The 13,898-nt window shown below is 39.7% G+C and overlaps 1 long non-coding RNA gene across 1 annotated transcript; it reads right to left on the bottom strand.

The window, feature by feature from the left end:
- Positions 1–6,869: 6,869 nt before the first annotated feature.
- On the bottom strand, positions 6,870–7,781 carry LOC110938499. Its single transcript, XR_002591438.2, has 2 exons — positions 7,356–7,781; positions 6,870–7,270 (listed from the first exon to the last, which is right to left on the bottom strand). It is a non-coding gene; the product is annotated as an uncharacterized LOC110938499 (long non-coding RNA).
- Positions 7,782–13,898: the final 6,117 nt, after the last annotated feature.

The raw sequence follows: 13,898 nt of genomic DNA, 5'->3' as shown, positions 1-13,898 counted from the left end.
AACTGCAGGCGCGTTCGTTAGCCCGAATGGCATGACTAGAAACTCGTAGTGGCCGTAACATGTTCTGAATGCTGTCTTGGAGACGTCCTCATCCCGGACTCTCAGCTGATGGTAACCTGTCCTTAGATCAATCTTGGAGTAGTAGCTCGACCCTTGCAACTGGTCGAATAAATCGTCTATACGTGGAAGAGGATAACGGTTCTTCACCGTCACCTTGTTGAGTTCCCGGTAGTCTATGCACATCCTGAAAGTACCGTCCTTCTTTTTCACGAATAACACTGGAGCTCCCCAAGGCGAAGAGCTAGGACGATAAAGCCCTTTTCCAAGAGCTCTTGTAGTTGCTTTGACAGTTCTTCCAGTTCAGTTGGAGCTAAGCGATACGGTGCTCGAGCTATGGGTGCTGCTCCTGGAGCGAGCTCGATTTGAAATTCGACCTGACGATGAGTAGGTAGACCAGGTAAATCTTCAGGAAACACCTGAGGGAAATCACGTACAACTGGAATGTCTTCCAATTTCTTTTCCTTCGTTGATGCGTCAGTAACGAGTGCCAAAATAGCGGTGTGACCCTTCCGCAAACATTTCTGAGCCTTCAAGAAAGAGATGATGCCAACCACAGCACCACTCTTGTCGCCTTGAACTTCGAGAGGTTCTTGACTAGAACGAGGAATACGAATGATCTTCTCGCTGCATAAGATTTCTGCCTGATGCTGGGATAACCAATGCATCCCAATAACGATATCAAAACTTCCCAAGACTATAGGAATAAGATCGATCGTGAAGGTTTGACCGACTAAGACGATGTTACAACCCTTGACTACATAAGAGGCTTCTACACTTTTACCGTTTGCTAGCTCTACGACATGTTTGGTGTTTAGGGGTGTGGGTGTACGTTTTAACATTTGACTAACTTTTGATGACACATAACTAGTATCCGCACCCGAATCAAACAAAACAATAACATAAAAGTCATCGAGAAGGAACTTACCCATAACCACATTGGGATCGTTCATTGCGTCACCTCGACCCAGTACGAAAGCACGTCCCCTTGCTTCGTTGCCATTGTTGTTGTTTCCCCCGTTGTTGTCGTTCCCATTGCCCTGGTGATTGTTGTTGTTGCGATCCTGGTTCTGGTTCAATTGAGGGCAATCGCGTTTGAAATGACCTTCAGCCCCACACTGGAAAAACACCCCCGGTTCCCACGCTGTGGCTGCTGTTGTTGGTTCTGTGGTGCTGGTATTTGTAGTTGCTGGTTCTGATTCGCAGGCCGTGGGCTCCTACAGTCTTTGGCCTCGTGCCCCACCTTGAGACACCTTTGGCAACGACCCTTGTTGCACTGGCCGCTGTGGTGTCTGTTGCAGTTGTGACACTTGGGGTGAAATCCTTGATATCTTCTCTGTCCACGACTACAAGAAGACTGTTGACTAGGACTCTGGTAGTGGTTAGTCTTCTGCTGCTGAGCCTGAGACTGAACTGTTGCTGAACCTTTGCTAGAGTCCCCATCCCACTTTCTTTTGTTGTCACTGGGGGTAGTAGGAGTAGCGGCTGATGTGATAGCAGTAGTAGCGCTGATACGTTTGGGCAGCTTGTTCTGTTCCACTGCCTGATCTGTGAGGCGATGAGCAAGACGCTGAATGTCTTGGATGTTGTCGAGGTTAGCCGATGTCACATGGCTCTAAATTTTTGACACTAGACCCTTGAGGTACAACTCGATGCGCTTAATTGGAGGGTCCACCATGGTTGGACACAAGATGGCCAGTTCGTTCGACCGTTTCGTGTAAGCCTTGATTTTCGACCCCGTCATTTTCAGATGATAAAGCTCCACTTCCAACTTGTGGATATCATCACGCGTGCAGTATTCTCGTTTGATGAGTTCCTTGAAATCGTTCCAAGGGGTGGCGTTAGCAGCTGCCAACCCTAGAATCTGAACTTGCGCGTTCCACCAGGTTAACGCAATCCCTTCCAATGTGCCAGTGGCGTACTTGACCCTGCGAGCCTCAGGGCATTCACACATCTCGAATACCGACTCGAGCTTCTCAAACCAATGGAGTAGTCCCACTGCTCCTTCTGTGCCACTGAATGTGCTTGGACGACAGTCCATGAAGTTCTTGAATGTGTAGACAAGTTGCTGTGCGGGTTGACCTATTGTGTACGAATAGGACAAAGTTTAAACACAAGAGTTGGTTTAGAAGTGTAGTATCTAAAGATCCTAGTGTAGTTATAACTACAGGATATACCTCCTGCTTGTGCGGCTGCAAGTGCCGCAGCAACTTGTTCGTTAATGAGAGCCGTCAACTGGGCTTGAGTCATGTTAATACGTCCAGACATGATCTTCATAGTAAAAGTAGCATAAGTGAGAATGGTTCGCGAGTAGTGCGATGACAGAAGAGTGTAAGCACATAGGTATTCTCATGTAATAGGGTCATGTAAATCTAGGCATACTACGAGCAAAGTTCTATGTAATTCTAGCAAGCAGGTAATAAACATAAACCATATTACCTAAGATGTTGAGTCTTGCACGTGGAGCGAAGCGTCGTTGTGGATCGTTGAGAGCACTATACTGGTTATAGTCTGGTTTTAATAAAACGTTTTCCCATATTAAAACCTAGTTCTCTATAACCAATGGCTCTGATACCAATCTGTCACACCCCCAAAATCCACACGCGGAGTACTACCGCTTGGAAGCGTGACATGACCAGGATCAAGCCACCAATCATATTGAACATAGCATTTAATTATTAAAAGTAATCAAAACAACCCACCACAATATAATTGGTGTCTAACAAAACGTAATTTGAGTAGCGGAAGCATAAGTATGTAAATCCAATGTAAACCATAAGTTCAATGTTTAAACGTTAACATGGCATCCACGATCCATGTCCCACAACGACCTGCTCCTCCCTGTGCAAGCTCCATATGTACCTACGGTCCTGCAAGGCTTGCAGCAGAGAGTCAATAACTAGTTGAGCGAGTTCACAGAAAGTAAGTTCGAAATAGCAAAATCGTATGTTCATTTAGTGGGGGCTTCCCATGTATGTATGTACTAATAGTGGGGGTTTCCCATGCCTTATATTTATTACTAATGGGGGCTTCCCATGTTTATCCCTACTAGACTATTGTAACCATAAGTGTTCTTCTTAGTCCGAGAACAGGTATACGTACAAGGTCACGTAGGTTTTACGTGAGTGCCCTTCCCCGAGGACAGTGGTACGCGTGGGGTTTACGTAGGTTTTACGTAAGTTTCCTTCCGACCCGGAAGACAGTAGTAGGTATGAGTTTACGTAGGTTTTACATAAGTGTCCTCCTGACCCGGGAGACAGTGGTAAGTACTAGTTTACGTAGGTTTTACGTAAGTGTCCTGACTAACCTGAGGACGATGGTATATAGTCTAGCAATAGCGTAAGTACGAGTAATTATCCAATTCAAATCTTCCAACCCAATTCCCAACCCGGGAACCCCATGCCTTGGCTGTATGAACTCACCTTGGTTTGCTCGGCAGATACACAAAAGGTTTCTTGAACTAAGAGTGGTCAACCACGTCCTAACAGGGTTACCATACAAGTCAGGTTTTGACTCAAGCATAGCACATAGGTTTCACACAAGTTAACACGTTACGAGCACGTATAGAACATGGCAACATTTTAACAGTCAAACAATACATTCAACTTGTGCGATTTAAAAGTCTAAGTCCAAAAGATAGTCGGCCCAACCGATTGTGCGATCAGCACAACTTGTGCGATCCACAATTGGTTGTGCGATTAGCCTTATGCCCGGCCCATTAGCAAACCGACCCAAACCTGTTGCAGCCCAAAACTAACAGTCCAATAACATATCGGCCCAAATAAATAACATATAAGTGACTTGTGCGATCCGGGTAACCTTGTACGATTCGGATGGGTTGTGCGATGGTGATTTGGGCTGCTCGGCCCAACAGCGTATCAAGATTCAATGTAAGTGTGTGGCCCAACGTCTTGTGCGATCGGCACCAGCTTGTGCGATTCACAAGATGTTGTGCGATCATGCATCAGCTGATTGTACACGGTGCTTAGCGTGTTGGTACCCTGCTTGTGCGATTGTCTTTTGCGATTGGATCAGGCCTTACATGACCTGATCTTGTGCGATCGAGCTGGACATGTGCGATCAGTTTAAACATTCCATAAATCAAGCAATCGGTTACATTCCTTAATCCACGAAATCAGTTACATTGTTTACAATTAATCAACAATTAATTTTGTCACAAGGTTTCCATTTAACAGTTTCCATCTACAACTCTGAATCGATCAAACAAGCATATTTCAATCGATTTCTCATGAACCCTAATCAAACCATTCATGAACAACAACTAACTCATCAACAATCAATCGGATCAAACCCTATAACTTAACAACCTCATAGCCGATCAGTTCTAATACCCGAATCTAGATCTATGGCATAACATCCAATTAACATGAACATATTCCATTACACACATACAAGCCGATTTTATGAACACTAAACTCATTGATTTACATTATGATTAAACACACATCATCACTGAAATCATTATGTAAAACATGCAATCCAACATATTAACAATCATACGCTCAAGGTAAAACACTAACCGATTAAGGAGAGACACCTAGGATTGGACCGAACCCAAAAGCTTCGAGAGAGAGAGATGTTGCCGTCGAGTTTGAGAGGGAGAGAGAGAGAGCACTAGGGTTTGTGTGAAGTGTATTGGTAAAAGTGTGAGATGTTTACAACACCCTAGTGGTTAATTGACTAAGGGGGATGGGCCGAACCCAACTTGGGCTGCCTTATAGGTTTCGGTTATAAGCAATACTGCCTAAATGGGCTTGTGCGATCGAGTGATGGTTGTGCGGTTCGGTTCATGTAACATATACACATTCACATAACATATCATGCATTCATTAAAAGCACATATCACATAATCACATATAGTCAAAGCAAGTTACATCAAAGTACAACGAAGGGTTCTGAAATACGAGTTGTCACACTCGGTCCTACAACGAGGATTAATGGCCTTAAGTACCACCTACCCACTCACCTGATCTAAGTAGTAAAAACCCTCCCTACGCTAACCATACCATGTATAAAATGTCTGAAATAATTGTATCATGTATTTTATCCCAGCCTCTAAGGCTGAACCTCCCCAGCCTCTAAGGCTGAACCTCCCAGCCTCTAAGGCCAACTCCCTAGTCTCTATTTATTATCCTCAGACGACCCGTCCCTAGTTATGAAAATCATTCACATTTTGAATATACGCATTTTTTTTGTAAAAACCGGTATGTTTAGTATAAACCGTTCGTAAATCATTAGAGTTCCTCGAAATCCATTCGTAATATGATTTAGAAATACGAGTTTTGCGTTTGTTCAAAACTTTGTATGTTCTTGCAAAAAGTGTTTTGTCTAAAAATATACAGTCTTTGTTTATCCTTTGTATGTTTCTGAAAATCGTGCATGTCTTTCCACCCCGAAAACATTTACAAAAATGTAAAACAGTAAAAAGTGGGGGTTATGAACTCACCTGAATTGCCTTGTGTGAAGCTAGCTAATTACGACTTCGTGATGTCGTTTCCTAGATTTGATTTGCTAGCGTGCATTCTACAATATTCCTAACACGGAATATCTTATAAGTTTCTAAATAGGGGCAGTAAGTAAACTACGTGTCATCGAGCTCTACCGAATCGTTGACCGAACGATTTGACGGTTAAGTAGTTAACTTATTGGAAATGATTAAGTCATATTTAATAAGTATCATTTATTGTCGATAATAATCAATAAGTCTTGAAAAGACTTGATTCTCGAGAGATTTAAAAATAAATAAATATTTATAAATAAAAATATATAAATATATCGTTGAAATCGCTTGTCGTCCCGAGAAGTCGTACGTGTATAAAAAGAATATTTATATGAAAATATCATATAACAAACTCGTATTATATATCGCGTTTCGTATGATCTTTGTCAAAATATATGCAGATTCCGTTTAGGCGTTTAAAATAAATATAAAAAGTTATATTTATTTAGTAAAAGAATTGTTTATTTGAAGTCTGAAATAAATAAATAATCTATATCTATTTTATAAAAGGATTCGTGATGTGCGAACTTTAAAATACATATATAAGCTGTATTTATTTTTATAAAAGGAATGCTTGTCGTTTAATTTTTCAAATAAATATATAAACGATATTTATTTTAGTAAGACAATTGTCGCGTCGTTGGGTACTTGAAATAATATATATAACTATATTTATTTTTATAAAACGAATTTGAGTCGTGTGATATTTGAAATAAATATATATACTATATTTATTTTATAAGACGAAATCGTGTTGTTCGATACTTGAAATGAATAATTATATAACTACTTTATTTTATGAAATGAAACGACGTCGTTTGATATTTGAAATCAATATATAAATTATATTTATTTTAGAAAAGAATTCATAGTGTTTGATTCTCGAAAGAATTGTCGAGAATAATAAGAGAATTGAAAATATTATATCGCCTTTTATTTTATAAAAGATTTGCCAAAAGTATAATATCCGCATCGTCGTTTTTTTGTGATGTTGCGAGTTGTTGTCATCTGTAAATAATTATTCATTCGTGTTCATTAAAGTTTCTCGAATACAATAAGTTGCGTCTTTTAATAAAACACGTTAGTTTTAAAGGATTTCCTCGAAAAACGGGCATAGTTTCCTCTGTTTTTGGACGCTCCCGACAACATAGTTGTCATTATTTTTCAAAAATCAATCAATATTCAATCATCAACATAAATAATTTTCGTAAAAATGACAAAACAAAAACTTAAACTATAATTATGTCGGTTCGAGCTCGTTATCACGTAAGATAAAAATTATATATAAAAATAGCATAAGTAATTATCGCGCCAAGACTTTACTAAAATCTCTTATCAAAAAGCTGAGTTGACCGAGTTAACCAGGTTGACCAAGTTGACACGCTGAGTTGACCAGGCTTGACCGAGTCGACCCGAACCGCTTCATAATCTGACCCGACTGGCTGGCTTGAACCAAACTGCTAAGCTGAACCGCTGACCCGACCACTGAGTTGACTCGGTTTGGCGGAGTCAAGCCGAACCGACCCGTTTGACTGAGCTGCTGGCCCGTTGACCGAACCAAACCTGAACCGAACCCATCCGTTGACTGTCTGACCGGTTTGACCACACCCGAACTGAATTGACCCGGACCTGAGTCGAGTTAACTCGGTTTAACTGAGTTAACTCGACTGCCCCGGCTGACTCGCCTGCTTCCTCTGTAACCCGAACCGAGACCCAAGCCAGAATCAAAAATCAAACCTTGAACCAAAAATAACCTTGAACTTTGAACCGAACATACCTCGAACCGGAGCTCCTGTCATCGAGCCAAAGCACCACCGTCGACGCTACTGCCGCCGCCGTGAGCGGCGGCGCTGCTTTGTCTCCGCCGCTCTCTCCCTCTCTTCGGCCTCTCTCTCTCTATCTCGTCTCTCTCTCTCTCTCTTTGCCCTCTGGAACCAGTTATCGCTCATCACCACCTCCTAACGATGGTGGTGGTGGTCCGATTGGACAGATCGAACAGAAAAGGGGTGTTTCAGGGGTGTGGTGGGTGTTGTCGGAAAGGGGAACCGAGAAAAGGGGGGTGTCTCACCGGAAATCAGCCGCCGAACCACCGCCGCCGGTGGTGGTGCCGCCGTGACGCCACCGCGGCTCTGCCGGTGGCCGGCCGGCTCCGCCGTGGTCCTTCGCCGGACAAGAGTGAACGAGTGAGAGAGAGAATTGTGCGTGTGTGTGTTACTGAGTTTTGATGAGAATGAAAAGAAATGGGGTGCAACACCCCTTATATACATGGGATTTGGCTAATGGGCTTTGGGCTTGGGCCCAAGGCCCACAAGCCCAATCTCGCATTTAAAGTGGCTCGAAATCTCCTACAAGACCCGTTTTCCAAACCCGAGCTCCACGGAACACCCTAAAATAAAATTTCGGATTTAAAAATATATGATATAGTACAGGTAGTCGTTGTTGTAGTGTTTAACCGTTGGTTGCGTAAGAAGCGCGTAAATTTGCGCCGTTGGTCGTTTTTAAACCGCTTTTCGATCCGGTTTCGACTACGGATATAAAATTTTAATCACGAAGCTAAAATATATCGCAAAAATTTAATATTTGTCGGCATTGTCAGTATTTTGTTCGGTTTCAGTTTATTACCGTTAAATTTTCAGTAGTTTCTTCGTGGATCGTCATACACGCACTGAAATGTCGAAGAGGCGTTCCCAGGCATTCCAACGGCCTAGTTAGATTAATCTTCATCATAAACACTACTTATTATTGTTTTAAACCAGTTAATTGCGTAATTAGAGCCATAAATCACCGGTTGTCAGAATCAAAACTACCGATTTAGCACCAAACACTCAAGAACAAGGGTTTATTTGATATTTATGAAGAAAACCCCAAAAATTTTTTGATTCAAACATCAGATCTATATCAAAAACTAAGTTTAATCTGCAAAACAAGTAGGATACATACCTTGGAAGATGATTGAAGTGAAATCTAGGCAAAAATCGGTTGATTTTTAGGTGTAGGCGACCTGGAACTCCCGTGCGGCTGCTAGGGTTTCGAAAAATTGACAGGTTTTTACTGCAAAATTGCTAAAATACCCCGCTTTTTACTGTTCAGATTTTGAGTCGCACGGTCGTGCGACTGGTCGCACGGTCGTGCCATCCCGGATCGCATTCCTGGTTCGAATGTTGTTACCAGGTTGCATGGTAGTGCAGCGGTCGCACGATAGTGCGATCCGATGACCGTCCGATGCACGAGTTCTGGTCTGTTTTGATTACGGAGTGCACGACCATGCCGATTTGGCATGACCGTGCAACACCTGTGCCTTTTTGTGTTATTTTTAACAGAAAGCTTTTAACTCCGAAATTTCACCTAATTTTTCCATTTTTGCAATATTTCATATGTTTTAACAACTAATCAACTTCAAAATTCCAAAAGTTATGGATCAAGCTTGTATGTACCTACGTTTAAAACCAAAAAATTAACGAACTTGAGAATAAAAATGACAAACTAATATTTACAAAGTTACCCTTAGCGTGTGAAGACACGCTCACTAAATTTGTCAGCGAGTCGATAGCTAGACTCATTCTCCCCACACTCGTTTTAAGTGCGCAGGACGTGGAGTTCGAGAATTTCCTCCACGGGGTCAACCGGTCTGTTGATGTAACCTTTGAGTCTATGACCGTTGACTTTGAAAGTTTCCCAGCTTAAATTTTCGATGGTGACGGCTCCGTATGGAAATACTTCCTTGACCGTATATGGACCTGTCCATCTGGATCTTAATTCCCCAGGGAATAAATGCAGTCGTGAGGAGTATAACAAGACAAGATCCCCAACGCGGAAATCTTTATGTTCTCTCAATCTTTTGTCATGAAACTTCTTGACTCGTTCTCTGTATCTGCTAGAAATTTCATAGGCATGGTTTCTTAGCTCCTCGAGCTTGTGGATTTGTAGAAAACAGGCTTCACCTCCGCTTTTTAAATCCATATTTGCCATCTTCAAGGCCCAGAATGCCCTGTGTTCTAGCTCGACAGGTAGATGACAGGTTTTCCCGTAAACCAACCTAAAAGGTGTGGTCCCAATAGGTGTTTTGAATGCTGTTCTAAAAGACCACAAAGCGTCATCTAATTTCTCTGACCAATCCTTGCGGTTGTTATTAATGGACCGCTCAAGGATTCTTTTCAAACCCCGATTCGTGACCTCCACTTGCCCGCTTGTTTGAGGATGATATGGCGTAGCCAATCTATGATTAACACCATAACGGGACAAGGGTCATTCTAACTACGAATTAAAAAAATGCGTTCCACGATCACTGATTAGTGCTTTTGGAGCACCAAATCGGGCGAATAAACTTTTTAAGAACCTCACAACTACCCTAGCATCGTTTGTGGGCAAAGCTTGAGTTTCAGCCCATTTTGAGACATAGTCTACAGCAACTAGGATGTATTTGTTACCTCGTGAGGCCGGAAATGGACCCATGTGTGACAACTGCGTTCTGTAATCATTGTACAATGTAAAACAATGTTGGTTATTAATAAAACAATGTGCTTTGGTGCTATTATATGTGTTTTAGTGTTATTATGTGTGTATTTATGTTTAGTGATTTTACAATTTAATTAGATTCTAATTTCAAGCTTTAAATCGCTTTCTGGAAGGTTATACTGTGACAACCCTCACAATTACAGGTATCCGTACAATTAATTAATATTTCATTTGTGCTTAATGACTGTGCTTCATTACAACCGTGATTAAACTGCTTTCTGTTTTATGTTACATACATATGCATCACATTTCATACTGTCACTTCATTTATTTCATACAAATATTAGTGACAAACTTGATGTACAAAGCACAGTTAGCACACTGAACGGATAACCCAGAAAACATGCTGACAATGCCAGCACCTAGACAGACAATGTTTTTGAGGCCAGTATGAGCCAGAGATAGGGTACTACACTAGTAGGGAGTGTAGGGAAGTGAGGACCATAAAATTGTGTCATTAGGTGATAGTTATAGTGCCGGGAAGTGCCTAAAACACACTTTAAATGCAGAATTCTGCACTAAATAACAAAATTCAGCATTTAATTATGCTAGTAATGTGCAAAAACTTGACAAAATGGTCCTAGATACTTTCCAAAGTGTTGGGAATTAAAAGTGTCATTAAAAGTATTATAAAAGACACCTTATGGATTAATTTAGCACTTTAATGGAACAACACCCAACCGAACAACCGGACTTTACCCGGAACACAAAAATATTGTCAAACACATTGTTTTTATTTTTCTAAGCTAGTTAGGGTCCCCGAACACCCTAACACGCTATATACTATATAACACACCATAACACACTAACTAAATCTTTGAATCCTAACTAAACTTATAACTAACCATTGAAACCCAACCCTATAAACCCCCCCCTCGAAACCGGTTACAAGGGTGGAGACCCACCCTTGATTTTTCTTCATTGTTTATTTGATTTGTATTGTACTATTGTGGACATGAGACCTAGTGGGCAAAAGAATGTTGGAAGATGTCTATATTAACCACAAGTCCAACCCTTTCATCATTCACCATCAACAACAAACTTCAAACTCTCTCCCCTCTTCTCTTGTTCGGCCAAAACCAAGCACACCCACCATCACCACCTTCAAGTTTCTTTCAAGCAATCTACATACATCCAAGGGTGTTAGTGATCATACAAACAAGCTTGGTGTGTTCGAAAGCTCAAGGACCGCTCTCATTTTCATTTATCCACCACTTTTCTTCACTAGAACTCCCCTAGCCTTGTGCTAGTGGTAAGCACTTAGATCCTTGCATTTTACATGTTGTTTAAGTGGTTAATGATATTTAAAGATCAAAATGATAAGAACTCTAAAGAACCATAAACAAAGTCTTGAACATTTACTAACTTTGTGATGAAGTAGTGTTAAAATGATGAAGAAATCATGTTATTCTTGTGTTGTTATGTTCGTTGATCATTATTTGTTAGTAGAAATGATATGGATCATCATATGGACTTGCTAGATCTTCATTAAAAACATGAACTAGCAAGATGGAAGAAGTAAGAATGTTGTGGATGATGGAATTATCCACACATAGACTATGAGCTTGATTAAATGGGTGTTTTCTTGAAAAATAAAGATCAAAATGAGTTATAATCTTGTAGATCTAAAGATCCATGAGTGGTTTTTCGAAAGAACCAAGTGAAAAGTATGAGTTTTGTTAAAACTTGGATCTTACATAAACTTGACACATTTTTAGTGGATAAACAAGTGTGGAAACACTTTTGTAATAAGAAAATTTCACAAAGAAATATTTTTAGAAAATATGACTAGAAGTTGTGAATATTCAAAATCTTTAAAAATGAAGTTTTTAAGGAACTAATCACAATTTGGAAGGTAACAAGACTTACTAAGGATGCTAATAAGTTACTACATGTTTTTATAAATTTTCAAGTTCATGAGTTTATGGTTTATGCTTGTTTTTGACAAATTTGGTAAATAGAGGTTGTATGTTGATGATTAAGAATTGACTGAATGATTTTACAAAAGAAAATGACATGCTAGTAAGCATGGACACCTCCATTTACAAAGGAAACTCTGACGAAATTTTTCTAAAATTTCAACACTTAGAAAATATTTTTCTAGTAAGTGTTTACAATTATATTTTTAGCCTTGTTTTCAAAATAAACTTCGCCATGATTTTTATTACAAAAATACTAAGTGTCGGAGGTTGATTTTCGTAAATAAAATTTGATAAATATATATGTAGAATATATATTTATACTAAGACGCTTGTGTGATTGTTTGTTTATTTTGTGAACTAGTTATATTATTTTTAGGATGAAATAATATAACTTATGTATACCATTAAATTACGACTCCAAAATAATACTAAAACTCCCACGAAATAAATATTTAAGTTACGTAATTATTATTGCAATACGAAACGCTAAAACGTAACTTAAATAATATTTCAGAAAAATACTTTTACACGTACATTTTGGTAAATATTATTTTGAAAATTTATGAAGTAAAATATAATATTTTTGGGGAAAAATATGTATATTTTGAATTAAGATGTTTTAGACAAATAATTTAAATATATTTTTCTAAGTGGGACTTAAAAGTATATTTTTCGGAATTACAAGTGTAAATGTATAAATACCTCAATCCTTGGGAAGGAAATACACATATAAAATACTTGAGAACTGTGGATACGAAATAGTTGCCTAACTATTTTCCTAAATACAAAAGTTAAGTTAAAATAATTAATATTATTTTAACAAGTAGCCAAACTTGATATAATATCATAGTAACGCAACTCAAAACATGAAACCGTAAGCCAAGGCATGGCCGTTCATCTAATAGACATTAGTACGTTGTAGGTCGCAAGGTAGCTGATCGAGTTTGAGATTGACGTTACAGGATACACACTTCAGTGAGTTCATGTTCCCCCTTTTCTCTTTACAGTTTTCAGTTTTATACTTCGGGGGTGAAATACATGTGACAATTATTACAAACATTTATTTATATGGTATGGTTAGCGTAGGGAGGGTTTACTACTAGATCATGTGTGGGGTGGGTACAACACTTAAGGCCATCAATCCTCGTTGTTAGGACCGAGGGACACAAGAGTGATAGATCTATTTGGGTGTAGCGAGCCCACACCCGTGAGGCCGGGGCGGCCCATAGAGGTGACTGTGTCTTACATCCGAAGCCCGGTAACAAATTTGCTAGGTTTGAGTCTTCCTACACCTTTTTACACATACCAATGGCTTTGCAACCCATTGGTGATCTCTTTTTCCTTATTGCTACATACCAGGGACTTATATTCATACATGAAAGGTTTATACATACTCACTTTTACATGAACTTGCTCAACTTTTGTTGATTTTTCAAATTACATGTATTTCAGGAAACTAATGGATCTGGCGAAGTGTGCAATTGTGTCAAGCTGCGTAGCGTAAATATGATGTGATCCAGGTTTAGGAGGTGTAACCCTTACCTGGACGGGTTACATGTCCTTAAACCATGTTTTTATTCAAGTCTTTTGTCGAGTCGTATGAACACGTTTTAATTATGTCAAGGTTGTAACCTGTTTAATGTGTCGACGTTTTAAACAATGTTGTTGTGGTAACTTTAAACTTAATGAATGGATGATCATCATGTGTTTTATTTTCATATAGCATTGTTACGATTGTTGCTATGGTATTAAGAAGTCACACCAAAATAAACCCACGCTTCCGCAAAAGCCAGGTGTGACATATACGCAAACTGGTGCGTAAACGCAGTCAGTATAACGCGACAAACACTCTGGAATAGTGACATAGGCTTAACATACCTTAA

The sequence above is a fragment of the Helianthus annuus genome, chromosome 11, assembly GCF_002127325.2.
Source record: "Helianthus annuus cultivar XRQ/B chromosome 11, HanXRQr2.0-SUNRISE, whole genome shotgun sequence".
Classification (NCBI taxonomy): domain Eukaryota; kingdom Viridiplantae; phylum Streptophyta; class Magnoliopsida; order Asterales; family Asteraceae; genus Helianthus; species Helianthus annuus.
This window is presented reverse-complemented; position numbering and strand designations above follow the sequence as displayed.